Source organism: Meriones unguiculatus, chromosome 8, assembly GCF_030254825.1.
Source record: "Meriones unguiculatus strain TT.TT164.6M chromosome 8, Bangor_MerUng_6.1, whole genome shotgun sequence".
Lineage (NCBI taxonomy): Eukaryota > Metazoa > Chordata > Mammalia > Rodentia > Muridae > Meriones > Meriones unguiculatus.
The window spans coordinates 104,113,920-104,132,329 of NC_083356.1; the positions used below are offsets into that span (position 1 = coordinate 104,113,920).

At 38.0% G+C, this 18,410-nt stretch overlaps 1 long non-coding RNA gene across 1 annotated transcript in view; it reads left to right on the forward strand.

Annotated features, from left to right (window-relative positions):
* Positions 1-15,641, forward strand: part of LOC132656041 (uncharacterized) — a 46,077-nt gene extending 30,436 nt beyond the window's left edge. The window contains exons 2-4 of the long non-coding RNA XR_009593997.1: positions 3,789-3,887; positions 14,260-14,413; positions 15,511-15,641. This is a non-coding gene — a long non-coding RNA (uncharacterized LOC132656041). The remainder of the gene's footprint in view (positions 1-3,788; positions 3,888-14,259; positions 14,414-15,510) is intronic.
* The last annotated feature ends 2,769 nt before the right edge of the window (positions 15,642-18,410 follow it).

Consider the following 18,410-nt stretch of genomic DNA (forward strand, 5'->3'; position numbering starts at 1 on the left):
CTAGTACCAGTCTTCAGGAGTTCGTGGTACGTTTCAAGAATTCTGCAAGCAGAATGGGAAGACTTACCCCATAGTCACTATTCTGTTATCAATCAGGACTTTCTCTTCTAATTACCCGCTTCATTGGAAATGTCTGTATCTCATAGAACTCACATGTGATAGATAAATGAGAATTCCATCCACTACACTGTAGATAGGATACATGACCTTTAACTACATTTCATACAAAAGGGGTTATGGAGAATAATATAGAACAAGATGTGATCAAGACCTGAGGAAAGCTGTGTGTTCAGAGTGCTGAGGAGAGACTGAGAATGGTGTGAAGCAGAGTGAATAGGGCAGGCAGTAGACCTGATAGGAAGGCAGGCAGCCGCAGGGTGAAGGCAGAAGATGATATCCATGAGAGAAATGGCCAGGATTTGAAAGGGAAACACTCCTTCAGCTAGTTTTTTTTTTTTTTTTTTTTTTTTTTTTTTTTTTTTTTTTTTTTTTTATGTTTTGTGCTGCATGATATTGGAAGAATGAGGAGCACAATGACATAAGCTATCCACAGTACCTGTCATGTGGTCCTTTCACTTAACATCCACATCTTGGTCCAAAACTGAATGGTGCCTGAATTTTGCTGAATGGCATCTTTGTTCTATGACATTAATAAATTAAAATGTTAGACCTTCATGATTTGCTTACACAAACTGATTCTCATCACCCCTTACTCCTCCTCCTGAAAAGACAAAGTTGATCAACACTGGATCACATTCTCCTTTTGAGAGATCTTCCACTCTGGGCTGTACACAAACATTGCTTTACATGCTTTCCAGACTCATTGATATCCCCCCTAAGTTAGAGGGAGCCACTTACATTCACCTCCATGCTTCATAGCATGAAACTCAGCGTTAAACCATCAATCATGAGGTCTGCATGAGGTCTTTTGTACCTCCTCCCAACAAACTGCATCATCCTAAATTTGTATGTATACACACTGATCTTATAAATAAATTTTTTTAAATTAATTTTTTATATTTTTTATTAATTACAGTTTATTCACTTTGTATCCCAGCTGTAGCCCCTCTCTCATTCCCTCCCAATTCTACCTTCCCTCCCTCATCTCCTCCCATGCCCCTCCCCAAGTCCAGTGATAGGGGTGGTCCTCTTCCCCTTCCCTCTGTACCTAGCCTATCAGGTCTCATCAGGACTGGCTGCATTGTCCTCCTCTGTGGTCTGGCAAGGCTGCTCCCCCCTTGGGGGGTAGGGCTGTGGATCAAAGAGCCAGCCACTGAGTTGATGTCAGAGACAGTCCCTGTTCCCATATTTCCTTGATTTTTCAGAACAATCTGAAATATCACAATCCCAATGGGGTAAATTATAGTATATATATATATATATATATATATATCACAAATAATCTTTAAATTGTGTATGTGTATCTGAGAGTATATATGTGTATTCTGGGTATGCAGGCATCCACAGAGGCCAGAAGAGGGAGTCTAATCTTTCTAAATTATGTTGCATGTATTCACAAGCTGACATGAGTGCTGGGAACTGAACCTTGGTCCTCTGCAAGAACAAGTGCTCTTAGTGGCTGGGCCAAATTTTCAGTCCCACAGATTAAAATTTAAACCTTGTAAATGGATAAGTCTTTTCTCATCTTCATAAAAGAGTGAGGTCCAATGGTGCTAGAAAACATGATGAAAATGTAGTCAGAAACTAGCAGGTTTCATGGAAGCTGCTGTGTGCTCCGCAACAGAGCCAACAGCTAGTTCAGAATACAGAGACAGTAAGAGTAAAATCTACATAATTTCACACAGAGGGAGCAGGTTCTTGGTTATTCCTCTACCTTTCTATGCACCATACCACAGGAGTTATAAGAAAGATCAAAACATATCATAAGTATGTATGAAATTCTCAAACAGTTAAAAGAAAAAGGGAAAAGAAAAAGAAAGAACGCCCAATATGGAAACGAATGCTTTGTTTTGCAACTGTGTATTTTCTCCCACTTGGGAGTAAGTGACAAAAAATTTCCTCGGCCCTTGATTACTCAGCATTGTTCTTCATGAGGCACTGAAATAAAAATCATAATATGTCTCAAAGACTTTGTCTACACTGTTAGTATATTTAGGTGCAAATTTATGAAACCATTTTACACCACTGTTCAGTTGTGAAAATATACTTTAATACCTGTAAGACATTTCTCTGGGGTTACTGTTTTTTCATCTTATTTCTGAGACTGTGTGGGTAAGCTGAATAAATGAGTCACTTTATTTCAGTCAATAGTGTATTATTAACAAGCTGAATTTTCATTATTTATCATCTAGTTCCTGGTCTCTCTAGTGTAACACAAGTTCAGTTATTAAAATGTAAGGGTGGATATATTTTTACAAGACAGATAGCACACTGGCATTCTTTCTGAGTTCTGTACAGCACAATAAAAGGATGAAATAGTTAACAAATGTGATTTGGGGACATCTTAAGGTGCAGATTATTGATGGCATGCAACATCAATAGAATGAATATATGCCACTTTCTCTTCACTCTTTTCAATTCTTTGCTAGGTGTAACAGCGATCAATAGAGTAAGACTCAGCACTTTCCATCAAATTTGTATTTCACACAAGCACTGAAAAATAATACCTCTGACTTGTCTGACACAGGGAAATGCGTAACATGAATTCCAGTCATTGCACTGATGTGGTATACTGTACATTTGCACATCGGTGAGAAAGTTAACATGTTGAAAGTAAGTCGTGCTTATTATGCTTCTTCTGTGCATTGATGCAATGGAGTGTGTGTGTGTGTGTGTGTGTGTGTGTGTGTGTGTGTGTGTGAAAATCATAAAGCAAACTAGAAAATGGAATACTTTTATGAAACTGTGTAAAATATTTCTTTAAAATGATTAGTGGAATCGAGACGTTATTGGCTCGTTGGTATGGTAAAAAGCCACAAAGCTGACAAAGCACTTTATATGCAAGACTGTTTTCCTAAAACTCACATTAAAATAATTTATAAATTATCAAACATCTCTGAAAACCGGGAGCAGCTTTTGTACAATTTTTATGAGAAAAAAAAATCAACCCCACGTAGCCCATGTTTTGAAAACAGTATTCATTTGATATCAATTTTTCATTTGTTTCCAGTAGAATTATCAATTAACAGAAGTTAAAATACCCACAAAATGAACCCAGACTTCAAATCATTATAGAAGCTGATGGTTATTCAGGTTCTTTATCTAAGCAGCCACAGCCTTGTAATAGTTAAATTTCATCCATTTAATATCACTAATTATTTTTCCTGTGCAGCTTTGATGGGTTAGTTATAGCCTGGAATAAAAAACACTGTGGTAAGGACAACTGTACAGCAAGGTTAAGTGCCTCCTTGTCTTCAGCACCAATAATTACCTTTAAACAAAAAAAGGCTGTTTTCAGATTTGACAGTTAATTTACTAATGAGTATGTGGACCCAATTTATAATAAAGTAATATTGACCAGAAATAATCCTGCATTGGTACTCATCTGAATTATTTTATTGTCCATGTCCCCTATTAAATAAATTGGAAAGGATTAATTTTGCAAGATGGGATTGTCAGAGACGGCTGCATAAACTAGATGCATGTCAGCACTAAATTTAATTATTGATCACAATACAATAGTGCTGAGTGTTCCAATCCCCAAACAGCTTCCAGTAACTATCAGCAGAATCCAGATATAGAGAGTGAGCGAAATGTTTGATTGCAGATGACTACATTTTTAATAAATAAATATTTCATTCACACTAAATAAAAATTTAATTTTACAGGACTATTTAGAGAACTGCTTGAACTCTGGAGCAAATGAAGGATGAATGAGGGTGACTTCTTTAAGACACACATATTATTTTGATGGCTTAATGTTCACAGTAAGTATCCAGGCAATAACTTTGATCCCATCATTCTGGTATGGAAATAAGACGCATAAAGAGAAAGTCATTTGGACATAGGCTTTATGTACAAAAAAAAAAAAAAAAAAAAAAAAAAAAAGCATAAGGTGGCTTCTGAATGTCAGGGAGGCATAGCTATGATTTGAGACCATGTTTCCTGCTACACAGGGTAGATCGGGAAAGCCTGGAGATTAATATTGATTTCAAAATTAGACTGTGAGAAAATGGAATTAGTTGAAAGTTGGGAAACTGAACCAATTAATTGGCAATACAATCTGAAATACATAAGGTTTTCCAACTGAAAATAATTCTATGAGCCTGAAGTGGTTGGATTGTTGAGCAAACGACTGTTCACAGGGAACATTACCTCAGCTGATTTATCACATTGAGACAATGTATAAGCTTCCTTAAAAATATGTGAATCAGATTAATTTATAGTTATTTTCCCTAGAATTATAATTAGAATTGATGAGTCTATAGATACACCTACAATAATCAAATTAGATGATGATTCGTGCTGTCAAGAATATAGAAAGGATTGTAATCTCATGACTGTTATAGCCTACAGACTGTGAAAGGATCTTCACCAACCCTATATTAGACAGAGGGCTAAAATTCAGAATATATAAATAACTCAAGAAGTTAAAAAGCAACAAATCAAATAATCCAATTAAAAATGGGGTACAGAGATAAACAGAGAATTCTCAATAGAGGAATATTGAATGGAAGAGAAACACTTAAAGAAATGCTCAATGTCCTTAGTCATCAGGGAAATGAAAATCAAAATGACCCTATGATTTCACCTTACACCCATCAGAATGGCCAAGATCAAAAACTCAAGTGACAATACATGCTGGAGAGGATGTGGAGAAAGGAGAACCCTGCTCCATTGCTGGTGGGAATGTAAACTTTTCCAACCACTTTGGAAATCAATCTGGAGCTTTCTCAGACAATTAGGAATAGTGGTACCTCAAGATCCAGCTATACCACTCTAGGCATATAGCCAAAAGATGCTCAAGTATACAACAAGGACATTTGCTCAACCATGATCATAGTAGCTTTATTCATAATAGCGAAAATCTGTAAACAACCCAGGTGTCCCTCAGCTGAAGAATGGGTAGAAATTGTGGTACATTTACATAATGGAATAGTACTCAGCAATTAAAAACAAGGAAATCATAAAATTTGCATGCAAATGGTAGAAACTAGAAAGATCATCCTGAATGAGCTTTCCCAGAAACATAAAGACACACATAGTATGTCCTCACTTATAATTGGATATCAGACATATAACATAGGATAAACATACTAAAATCTGTACACCTAAAGAAGCTAAGCAAGAAGAGGGACCCTGAATAAAATGATAAATCTTCAATCAGAAAGACAGATTGGATGGAAATCGGAAGAGAGAGAAAACAGGAAACAGGACAGAAGCCTACCACAGAGGGCCTCTGAAAGATTCTACCCAGCAGTGTATCAAAGCAGATGCTGAGGCTCATAACCAAACTTTGGGCAGAGTACAAGGAATCTTATGAATTAAAGGGGAGTTAGAAAGACCTGGAGGAAACATGAGCTCCAAAAGAAGAGCAACAGAACCAAAAAAAAAAAAAATCTGCCTAGGGGTCTTTTGTGAGACTGATACTCCAAACAAGGACCATGCATGGAAATAACCTATAACTCTTGCACAGATGTAGTCTATGGCAGCTTGGTATCCAAGTGGGTACCCTAGTAAGGGGAACAGTAATTGCCTCTGATGAACTCAATGGCTGGCTCTTTGATCACCTCCCCCTGTGGGGGAAGCAGCCTTACCAGGCCACAGACAATGTAGCCAGTCTTGATGAGACCTGATACACTAGGGTAAGATGGAAAGGGAGAGGCATGGAAGGAGATGAGGGAGGGTGGGATTGGGAGGGAATGAGGGAAGGGGCTAAAGCTGGGATACAAAATGAATAAACTGTAATTAATACAAAACTAAAAATTAAAAAAATTAAAAAGTAAAAACCAAAAAAGAAAACTTCAGATGGTGATCACAGTGTTTATTATATAACCTTAAATTTTGAATTGAAAATTGGAAAGGAAACAAGTATGCTCATATTCATATCAGAATTTGTGAGTTTGGGTATTTATCATGTGGTTAATGTTCTAAGAGAAATGTAAAAATAGTTAGGATTATGTAAAATTCATTGTGGGAGTAGAAATCATTTGCTCTTAAACCCACATAAAAAGCAGCAAAATAAATCTTAAAGGAAAAAAAAGTTACTGCTTTTACCAAGAATTTATCGAGGGAAAATGGTGCAACTGTTGATTAGATCATTCTGACTTCTTCAACCCATTCTTCATTTGATATGAAACTTTGGAAATGAATATATTGCTTTAATTTTGATAAGCACTGTGTAGGAAGAAAGCTATCATTATTCTAATAAATTTTTAGTATGTGTCTTGACAATTTTCCAATTTCCTCTAACCTTTGGAACAATAGTTCTACAAATAATTCTTTACTCTGAAATTCATCTCTTTGGTTCAAAGTGGATCTTATTCTTCTTTATCTTGTATTTGAATTCATTTGTTGAATATTTTGTATTTCTGTTGTAATTACCAAATTAAAAATTCAAAGATTTAGACCTATCTCAGAATTTCTAGCTAGTTTTGTGACAGTAAATTAAAAAATCCAAGCTTCAAATCTAAGCATGCTAGTTCCATTTCAAGCAATAACCTCCTATCAAGTCACTCAATTAAAGTTTCAGTTTGTTAAGTTTTTATTTAAAACTGTTTTAAATGTAACAATCTACTCTGAGATATATATCATTTAAACGCTGGCTAGTTTATTAGTCAGTATAACCATGATTTCAATTTTCTTCAAAAACAACTGACATGTCCCACAACCATGACATACTATTTCATACTAAACTGTAAAATATGTAGAGAAATTTTAATCCAGCAACATCATTGCTCTGGCAAGGGATCACGTCTAAAGACCTTCTTGGTCTTCAGCTGTAATGCAAACATACCACACACCTTTAATCCCATGGCTGGGATTTAGGCATGCCCTGTCCTTAGTGCACACCTTTAATCCCAAACAATGTAGGTAAGGTCAATTTGTAGGAAGAAGCATCCATATTTGAAAGTGACCTATAATTGAAGAGCAGACAAAGGTGATGAATCAGAGAATAGATTTGACAGAATGAGTCAGAGAAAGGATATGTTCAGGATAGAGAGGCAACTAAGGGAAGCAGCAGGAGAGAGACAGAGACAGAGACAGAGACAGAGAGAGCAAAAGAGCAGTTCAGTGAGTGCAGTTCAGTTGAGTTGAAGTCAGTCAGCTGGAAAGCAGTGTAGTGGAGTTTCTGGTAGTTCAGTTGGTGGCAGTTCAGTTTCTGGAGTTCAGGGGCAGTTTTACGAGGACAGTTTTACAGGGAAAGGTTGCAGGTGAAAGAATGTGCCAGAAGATTAGAACAGATTGCCAGGGTTACTTTGAGGCCAAGGAAAGCAAATCAGTCAGAAACCAAGAGAGAAGCCAGATGGAGTCAGTCAGCTTGGAGAAGAGTTTGAGCAGGACAGCTGAGTTGAAACAGCCAGGCAGAATTCAGAAAGAACTAGAATGGGTGAGCATATTCAGCAGTAAGACTCAGAGTCTGAAAATATTTTAGGCCTAGATTAGATTTTATGGAGGCTAGAAGCTTCCAGAACTAGGCCTAGATTATCAGGGGGACAGAATAAGCCTCAGGAGAATAAAAGTTACTTTCACGCAGCAGTGTGCCACCTAAATGACAATTACAAAAGACCAATAAGAGATACTTTTACAGAATGCTTATTGGATGGCTTGGAAGCAGCAAAAACACTCTCAGAATGTTAAGTGTGCAGTGTAGAATTGGATTCATTAAAGTCAGTGTCTGTCCTATTTCAGAACTTTACAGGGAGTAAAAATATAGGGCATTATTTTGTGTAAAACAGGACTCTTTGTCTTACAAGCCACAGAAAATTTATAATGAAGGGTATTTACCGACTATAAGGAAAATGGCACCAAGACACACTTCAATACACTTCTAAGTCATCTGTCTTCAAGTACCTTGGCCTGGTCCATTTTCAAATGTGATCTTCATCCTAATGTTACCTTTTCTCATGATTGCTTTATATTTGTTTACTTGTTCGGATCTAAGGCAATGGAACAGGGCTCTGCAAATCAGACCTGTCAGTTGAGAATTATCAGCTGCCATTTTTCTTATGGCCTATGAGTTAAGAAGAATATTGTTAAAGATGAGAGAGGTGGTGCATGCCTTTAAACCCAACACTTGGGGTGGCAGAGGTAGAACTATTTCTGTGAGTTTGAGGGCAGCACACACACACACACACACACACACACACACACACACACACACGGAGATAGAGAGAGTTAAATTTGTTGGTATTTTAAATTTCTCAACAGTTGAGGGGACAATTGTCAAAAATAAATAGATAAAAGAAAAGAAGACTTTTGTGGCATGTAAAAATCATATGACGTTCGAAGTTCCAATGTCCATAGATAGATTTAATTGGAGCTCAGATATTCTCAATCACATGTATGCCATATGTGACTGACTCAGGGAAGACTGGTCTTGGGATCCAATTCAGAAGTCACCAGTACTTGTAGCACACATAAAGCTGAGCAATTGAACATTGCTTTATTTCATATTATTATTTTAACTTAAAATGGTACTAAATTCACTGTAGTTTTAAGCATATTTGCATCAATCTATTTATAGAAATTTATATTAACAAGAAACTTCATGAAATCCAAACACATTTAAATTATTGCAGTTAAAAACTTAACACTTCTCAGCATCTGCTTTGATCCTCTGTTGGATGAATCCTTTCAGAAGACCCTCTATAGAAGGCTCCCATACTGTTTCCTCTCTTCCATTGCTTCTGGTTTCCCTCCTGTTTTCCATTCTGAATGGGGTGATATGATAGACTAAGATCAGAAGGAAGGAGAAGAGGACCTCCCCTATCAGTGGACTTGGGGAGGGGCATGCATGAGGAAGGGGGAGGGAGGGTGGGATCAGGAGGGGAAGAGGAAGGGGCTTATGGGGGAATACAAAATGAATAAAGTGTAATTAATAGTAAAAAAAAATAAAAAAAATTAAAAATGTATTTTGAAGGCTTACTACCAAAACTATATATAAAACATTGCATTTATTACCATAACAGACATAAAATATTTCATTAATTTTCCCTATATCTTGAAATTGTTTTAGTTTAATATTTTAAAGGATCCTAGTGTTTCCCTAATTTTCAAATATGTTTAGCCAAACATATTTGAAATTACACACACACACACACACACACACACACACACATTATAATGTTTTGGATGCCACTTGGACAATAAAAATGTTACCTATTAAAGTAACTACAAAAATGAAGAAAACATTTGATATATATATGCATATATACATTTGTTTATTTGAGACAAGGTTTCTTTGTATAGCTTTGGCTATCCTGGACTCACTTTGTAAACCAAAATGGCCTCAAACTCACAGAGATCTGCCTGCTTCAGCCTCCCAGAGTTCTGGGATTATAGGTGTGTGTCACCAATTCTGGCTTAAAAGTTATATTTTAAGAGATGCTAAATAGTACTTAAACTCTTCTCAATATTTAAAAAAATTTCCACATGTTCAGTAAAGAACAATCTGGTTTAAACAGCTTACGAAACATGGGAACAGGTTGTTTGTTTGTTTGTTTGTTTGTTTTCTGTTTGACCAGTTTAATGTAATAGAAAGTATATATGGTGCACCCAAAAGTTACTATTACAGAACATTCCCAAAGTCTACCTCTTTTATAAATGAAAAAAAAAAAATTGTTGGAACAAAGCAATTAGGAAGAACATGCTTCAGATGAGGAGGTTGCTTTTCTCCTGTTGTTAATTAGCAGATCAATAAAACCCTTCCTAAAGCTTTCATGGAGTTCCTCACAGGTCCTGTAGCAAGAAGCAGAGTGACGGACAGCTGCAGCTGACAACTGTCTGGTTCCCAGTCTACAGCGCGCCAGATGCCATCACTCAGTGAGTGTATGACAGAGACACTGGTGTCATGCCTTGTTGCAGAACCAGGTGGACCAGGTGGCTTCAGCAAGAGCCTTCCTTGTCAACCATGTTGAGACTTTCTAATAACAAGTTGTCCACTGTCCAATACTGCTTCCTTCTCTCACTTTGGCAAGTGACAAATTCCATGGTCTTCTAAAGATGACACTTACCTACTCCCTACTCGTCACCCATATCCCTTGAAAATCTCCCCGCTACACACACAGCTAAATCTCTTGCATGCACAGTTCCACTTAGATGACTACTTTTAGAAAGACATATGCTACCATTCCTTTATTCTGTTTCTGCCCCAGCACCTAGTTATATTTGCCTGCCTGGTCAAACTCAGATGACATATATCCCACCCATAGTCCAGTCTTCAGGATGAGGGGGAAGAATAAAGAGTGTCCACACCCTTGTTGTTTTAAATGTTGGTCCAGGAGTCTCAAAAATCTCTTCCATTCAGTTCCCAGCTGTGTACGTACTCAAAGAAGCAAAGTCTATATTCTATTTGAGTAATGTATCTTCCTAAACATCAGCAGGAATGGATTTATTTTCTGTTACTAGTTAGGGATTTTAATGTCCCCATCCCACAACAACAACCAAAAAATTGCATGTGAGCTTGAATCCAGAAAAAAATTTAGATGGTATCAAATTATTTGAGAGGAAGTCAGTGTCAAGAGCTGATGTACTCAGAGGCACACAGTCACGTACTGGCATGCACACATGTGTGGACATGGTTTTGACCTCTTGTCTTCTCTGTTAAAGAGGGAAGCACAGCCTCACGGAGTCCAGCAGGCGGCTTAGCGTCCATTTATCACTGAAGATGATTTGATGACCACAGCATGGCACTGACTCTCCCGGACGTCATCTTAGAAAGAGACTTTCCCAGTAAATCTAGCAACAATAGAGGAGTTGACATTCAGCATGGAGAGACTGATAGCAGAACTCTTCAAAATTACTGTTAGGAACATGTGTGTGAATATTGATTCAAAAGAGTTGAAGATATTAATTGTGATGTGATAATTTGATACAACTAAGGGACAACATTTACAATAGCCTGGGATTAGTTGAAAGTAGTGACTCTGTTAAGGAGTAGGTTTACAATGCCCTTTTCAACTCCTTCAGCTCTAAAGAATCACATCTCTACCCTTGGTTGTCTCAACTAACTCTAACTCAAACTCAAACTCTAACTCTATTCCTCCTTATTAATACATTATATCCACATTTGCATAACCCCTCTTTATGTCAAAACACTGTGACCAAATATTATAGCTGAGTATAGCATAAGACTTCTGCTCAGACTCTGACTGATGAAGCAAGTAGAACCACAAATACTGAAAATGTTTAAATATATGGTAAAGAAATGGTGCAGTTTGGATCCGAAATGTCCCCCAAAGGCTTTTGTCCTGAAGTCTCAGTCCTGTGCAGAAGTGTTCAGAGTGAGATTTCTGGAAGTTGACTGGACAGTGAAGACTCTGACTTCATTAGTATGTTAACCACAAATGGATTCATAATTGATAGCATTGCTGGGTGATGAAGAGGAGATTTTAGGAGGTAGGGCAAAATTATAGGGCATAAGTCATTAATGTACGTTCTCTCTCTTTCACACACACAAACTCTCTCCTGGCTGGATGAGGTGAGCATCTTTGCTTCTCACAAATATGTGACACAGAGCATCCCACAAATAACCAAGCCCAGTGACCATGGACTTAAACTATCAAAATTATGAGCCAGGCATTTTGTTACAGTGACAGAAATATGACAAACAGAAAGATCTAGAATTAAATACCTTCCCTGTATGGATGCTTTGCTCTCTAGCCAGCTGTTGTACACGAAAAAAAAAAAAAAAAAAAAAAAAAAGTGAAGGGAAGTGGGTGTTCTTTCTGGCTATAGGATGAGGAGCTGGTGTCAGTTGAGTTTCTCGCTGGAGATCATGACATCTTTTCTTCTGTCAGGAGATGCCATTATACAAAATTTGGTAACCATGTCCCTTATTTATTCCTTTAGGTTCCTGATTATGGCTCCCACTGTTGCTATGATCCAGCCCTCCTATCTCTGTCTTTATGGAGTTTCTTTTTTGCTACTTCTACAGTCACCTTGATTGACAATCTCCTGAAAGGTTTACACGTGACTCAAATCCACAAACCCAAGAAGATCACTTCTGAACATCGAAACTGAACAAAAAAAAATTCCTTGTCCTCAAATTAATTCATACATTTATTACTAACTATATTAGGATTTCCAGGTTTTGAACATTTTAACATTAAGGTCGAATTCCCAATGGAGCTAAAATATATCTTAAAATACCTTAATTTTTTTCTAAAATAATGTTGATAATAAGGGACTTGCAGAGGAAAACAAAGACATAAAACCATCAAAAAACATTTCTGCATCAAAAATGGACAGAAGAAATGTGGAAGACAAAACAGCTGTGTAATTAGCTGTTTCTGTAGCGAAAATCATAAAATAAAATAATTGTGTCATCTTACACTAGAAAATATAAGGGATTAATCACCAGAGATAATTACTGAAACATTTAAAAATGAAATATACCACTTAAAGCTAAATAAATCTCGCAAACCAAGATAACTACAGTTATTCAAAATGATGAAAGCAAGAATAAGCTCAAAGTGAAGAAAAGTATTACTTCTGACCTCTAAAAAGTTCCCCAAATAATAAGAAAAGCATTTAATTAACTGGAAAACGTGTGTAATGAGCATGTGTGAACAGAGAATTAGAAAAACTCAAGTTTAAAGCAGTAAGAAAAAAAAAAAAAGCAGAAGAGCCCCAACCTATAAGAGCCAAGCAAAATAATACATTTTCAAAAGTGGTTTATTAATTTATTTATGAATATATGAAAATTTGACTCACATATTTGTTTGAACAATATGTATGTCACAAAAAAATATTGTATGGATACACACATACACATTCATTTTATAAAAAAGCTATTAATCCCCAAAGAAGACATTAAAACCTTCAAATACTCAAATGGACAATGGAGGACAATGTGGTTGTCTGCAATATAATGGCAAACAGAAGTTAGCTATATCCTGAGACAGGATTATTTTTAATGCCTTTCTGATATTTCTCAGTTAATATCAAATTATTTTTAAAACATAGAGCACATTTGAAACTTGCTAATCTCTTGAAGAACTAGTAATACATAGCTTGTTAACTTAGACTTAGGTTTATTTACGAGCATATCAATGATTTTATTTACAGTAATAAATGTGAGAGAAACAACATAGATTTCATTAAATTACAAATTATCCCTAAGATATAATAATACAGAGCTGTAAAATATTCCAAAACATTCAGTTTTATAAAAGCACTTTAAACATGAATTGGAGCAAATTCTCAATAATTATGACCTCTCTTTTATAAAAAAAAATATTGATTTATTTACTTTACATCTTTACTGCAGCCCCTCTCTTTTCATCTCATTCCTTCCCCTCACACCCCTCCCCCATCCTCCCTACTCCTTCTCCTCAGAGAAGGGGGAGGTCCCCCACCGGTACCAGCCCACTCTGGCACACTAAGACCCTGCAGAACTAGGTGCATCCTCTCCCACTGAGGCCAGACAAGAAACCCTGTTAGGAGAATGGGATCCAAAGGGAGACATCAGAGCCTGGGAGCCCACCCCACCTCCACCCCACATGAAGACCAAGCTGCACCCCTGCTACATATATGCAGGGGGCCTACGGCCACAACTCACAGTGGTTTTTGAAAACACCTGAAACAGTTAGCACACATGTTGGGCTGCTGACCATAGCCTCTACCAAGGAGCTCCAAGGGATCCACTGACCTCTTCTGGCCCCCTTGAATACCTGTAGGCATGTGTGTGTACCTACACATACACACACATACACACACATTTAAGAAATCATTTTAGGAATACTCAAAGCAGTATTAAATTTAAAAGAAGACAGATAAAATATGATTTTATCAGCATATGAAGCCCCAGTCCTGTATGTATGAAGATTATGTGTGTGTCTGGGTATGCATTTTGTGTGTTTTTGTATGTGTGTGTGAAACAAAAGAAGTTCTCTATGCATGAATGTAGTATTCACACTAGTTGCCTGTTCTTGTTTGCTTTTCTGCTGTTATGGTAAAAACACTGACCAAAAGCCATTCACGGGAGAAAAGGAGCTTTTGGCTTATAGGTTACAGGCCACCACTGAGGTAAGGCAAGACAGGAACTCAAGACAGAAGCTGAAGCATAGACCACAGAGAAATGCTGTTTGCTGCTCGCTTTCTCTGGCTCATTCAGCTCTTTCTTATACAACCCAGGCCCACCTGCCTATTGATGACACCTCCCACAGTGATCACAACTCTACTACATTGATTGGAAATGAAGAAAAACGCCCCAGGGACGCTCTGTGTGCCAATCTGACATGGACAATTCCTCAACTGTGACTGCTGGAACAGTCCCAGGAGTGACCAGGTGTGTCTTGAGTTGACAATGCCCAAACTTAGGAATAAGTTTATCCCTAACCAATTCGGTTTTTGTAATTACATCATTTCAACTGATTGAAACCATTCATGCCTGTGTCAATCATCACCAAACATGGTAGCAAGAAAGAAAGACAGGACATTTCAGAGTCAAACTGTACAGCCACACTAAGAGGCAGAATCTGTTGATGCCGAGGAATAAGAGAAGTTATGATGGCTAAAATACAAGGGGTCTTAAGATAGTGCTATTCCCAGCTTTCTGAGAAAGCACCAGATTGATTTCCAAAGTGGTTGTCCAAGTTTACAGACCCACCAGCAATGGAAGTGTTCCCTTTTCCCCACATCTTCTCCAGCATGTGTTATCACTTAAGCCTTTGATCTTAGGCATTCTGATGGGTGTGAGATGGAATCTCAAATGTTCTGATTTGCATTTCCCTGATGGCCAAGGACATTGAGCAATTCTTTAAGTGTTTTTCCACCATTCAGTTGCCTGCTCCTTGATCACTTCTTCCTGGCAGGTCAGCCTTGCCAGCCTACAGAGGAAAAAGACACAGGCAGTCCTGATGGGACCTGAAAGGCTAGGATCATGATCAGACAGTAGGGTAGGAGGACTTAATTTATCAGTGGACTAGGGGAGAGGGATAGGGGATGAAGAGGGAGTGGGGGTGAGACTTGGAGGAGATGAGGAAGGAGGTTACCACCAGGATTCAAAGTGAATAAATTGTTAATAATAATAATAATAATAATAATAATAATAATAATGGGAAAGGAAAAGAATTCTTAAACATTTTATTAAAACATAGATGCTGGAATTATGTACCAATACATTATTTCATTATTTAAAAAAATAAGAGAAAATACAAAAGGAGTTTGATTAGATGTTTGCTTGCTTAAAGCTTGTGAAGACTTAGTTTAGTTTGCCTGAATAAAGATTAAATACTAATCCTCTACCTGCTTATATGACACAATATCATTTTTACCCAGCTCTTTAATATATTTAATGTGATTCTAGTCAAAGCAGTTTTCAGCATAGTAACTGATTTTTATTTAAAGCTTTTGACTTTTCTTTGTTTCACTTATTTCATACAGCTTGAGTTTCCTTAAGAATCTCTGAGAGTGGCCATTGTCACAGTACATTCTACCAGAGTGGACACAGGACTAGCCACAGGATTATCATCATGGATTGCTGCAGCCATGAATCATCTGAAGGAATGGGCGGGCATGGGAGCGTTAGCAGGCCTTCTGGTGTTGGTCTCCTTGGTTTGCCTGTGGTACATATGCAAGATTAGAGTCTCACAACAGTGTGATGCAGCCATGATCATTCAGGCCTTTACAGCCATTGAAGCAGGACATTCGCCCCAAGCATGGTTGGATACCATAAAAAGCTAAAATGTTACGCTCAGGATGCGAGGCTAAGCACTGCACTCAGGGTCAGCCGCTTTGGACCCAGAGAAGAGCATGTCTGATTGCATGCGGGTTGATGCCCCAGGTCCCGCCTCTGAGAAAAAGGTATCGGACGGGTCTGATGCTCTTTGGGTGGATGACACCTAAATGAACATCGGTACAAAGTCCCAATTTATTTCTAATATCAGAGATCAGACCTCTACTCTTGCCTGATGCATCTAAAACAAAAAGGGGGAACTGTAGAGAGCTGCGGAATGCTGTGCCTTAAAGATTGACTGGTTTCTGCCTTCCACCTTCCCGATGGTGAGTGCTCTCTGTCAGGAACAACTCCACATTTGGCTAAGGCTGAGGATCTGGCTTGCTTCCATGTATGTGGACCTATCTGCATTGCCCACGTGGCACGCCTGGGTTGGCTAGCCTCCAGAGGCTATTTAAGCTGTGGGCTGGCTTTCCCCAGGGTCAGATGATTGTTCAAGGTTCCTGAATAAACTGCATTGAAAAAAAAAAAAAAAAGAATCTCTATGAGGTGGTTTCATACAAGAACACATCATTTAGTAACTGCAGTAATATTCTATAAATTTATCTGATGATAGCCATGTTATTACTGAAATTAAATATTTATGTTGTTACCGAAAACAAATAACATTCAAGTGTATACTATTTATACATCCAAGTCTTCTACCTGAGTGGGCTGAGGCCCATCTCTTAAAGCCTCCATACCGCGTAGAAGTCTGCTGTATGGTGTATTAGAGCTGCTTTTACACTAGAATTTACTGAATCATTTTTAAATAGTTCAATTTATAAAGTTTTCACTGTTTATCAACATGAAGACACGTGTCAGCTACTACTCTCATTTTAATTTCTTCTAGTTCAGAAATTTCTGTTGTTTTCACTACTCTCCATTTTCCCATGAGTATTTAAAAAAAACAATGTATTTTCTCTCCTTGTACTATTTATATTCACTTATATTTAACTATAATATATTTCAATGTCATTTCAGCAAATGTTATGTAAACATGTTATTAACGTAAAAGAAAGAAAAAGTTTAATTGCTTTTATCTGGCTCTGTCATATGGAGGAGCCAAAGGAAATTACAATAAACATCAAGCCCAATTTCCTGAACACATCACCGTAAAAGTTTTAGTATTTTACACATAGAGTAATTTCTGCCATCCCTGGCAATCTGACTTCAGGTAACTGCAATCAGTTTAAAAAGAAAGACCCACAAGCCATAAAGAAATATGGCTGTAAAAAGCTCCCAGGCATCAGAGAAAGCCATTGTCACAAAGATCTGATAGTATAGATTAGGTCTAGAATTATCCTCCAGACAGAACAAATTGATTTAGTGTGCCTGTTTGAGTAAAGTAAACAGTAAAGGGTAAATAGCACAATCCAAGAGTCTGCAGATAGATTAGGAAAAACACTTCTCTCAACAAGAAGCTGACAACATAGAGGAATGCACAAAGGTCATTATTTACCCACGAACCCATCACATGCGAACTGTGCATTGCGTAGAGGCACTGCTCCAAGATCTGCGGATGGAACAGGGATGAAGCAGAGAAGCTTGGACCCAAGGGTCAGACATTCAACTTGTAAGAAGCCGAGAGATGGGCAACAAATGGACAAAGCGCTGTGTTCCAAGGCTGATGCGATGCACAGAAAGCCCAGTCTGTTGGGGGATTATCACGGAAGGAGAGTCTTAACTGGCGGTATTAGTCTCACGATAGTGAGGAAAGGATGCTGGCAGATAAGGAAACAAGCTTTGGTGGACGAGAGTAAGCCCAAAAGCTGAGCATGGTATCTCTAAAGAAGAGACACCGGGCCTGGGTGGTTGAATTAGAGTAGGAACGGATACCTCGTAGGCTGTTCAGTTGTAGACACACCGGCTAGCCATATTACACAGCTTTGTAGCCCCGGCCAAGGTTCTCCATTCACCAAAAAAGCCCTCGAGAGGGCAAACAGAAGACTGTATAACATGACATAACGTGTTTCACTTTTAAAAGATCACTCCGTCTTTTGGCAAGGCATGTAGAGTGTCAGCAAGAATGAGCTGAGGAGGCTTCAGTTGCGTGTCCAAGCTAAGATGTACAGACATCTGAACCAGGAGAGAAAGGATGGGAGCAACAGCATTCTGCTTGGACTTTTAAAATATAATTCTATGCCACTGCTTATTCGAGTTAAAAGGCTTAGGGAATGCGTGAAATAACATATATGTTTCTTGAACCGTTTAGGGAGGACCACCTAGAACAATAGCATAGTTGTTCTCTAAAATGAGGAAATTTTTCTAAACCAGGGAATTTCTAAGGTGGGGAAATATTTTCATGAAAGAAAATATTAAATTTGTTTTAGGACTTATTCAGAGTGCAGGGAGTCTTATGGAAGGAGTGGGGTAAAGAAGGACTCAGAGGGGAGCCCCACAAGGAGACCAACAAAGCCAAAATATCTGGGCCCTGTGGGGCTTGCAGAGGCTGATACATCAACTAAGGACCATGCACAGACAGGACCTAGACCCCTGCTTAGCTGTAGCTCATCGGCAGCTCAGTCTACACGGGAGTTCCCTAGTAAGGGGTGCAGGGATGTCTCTA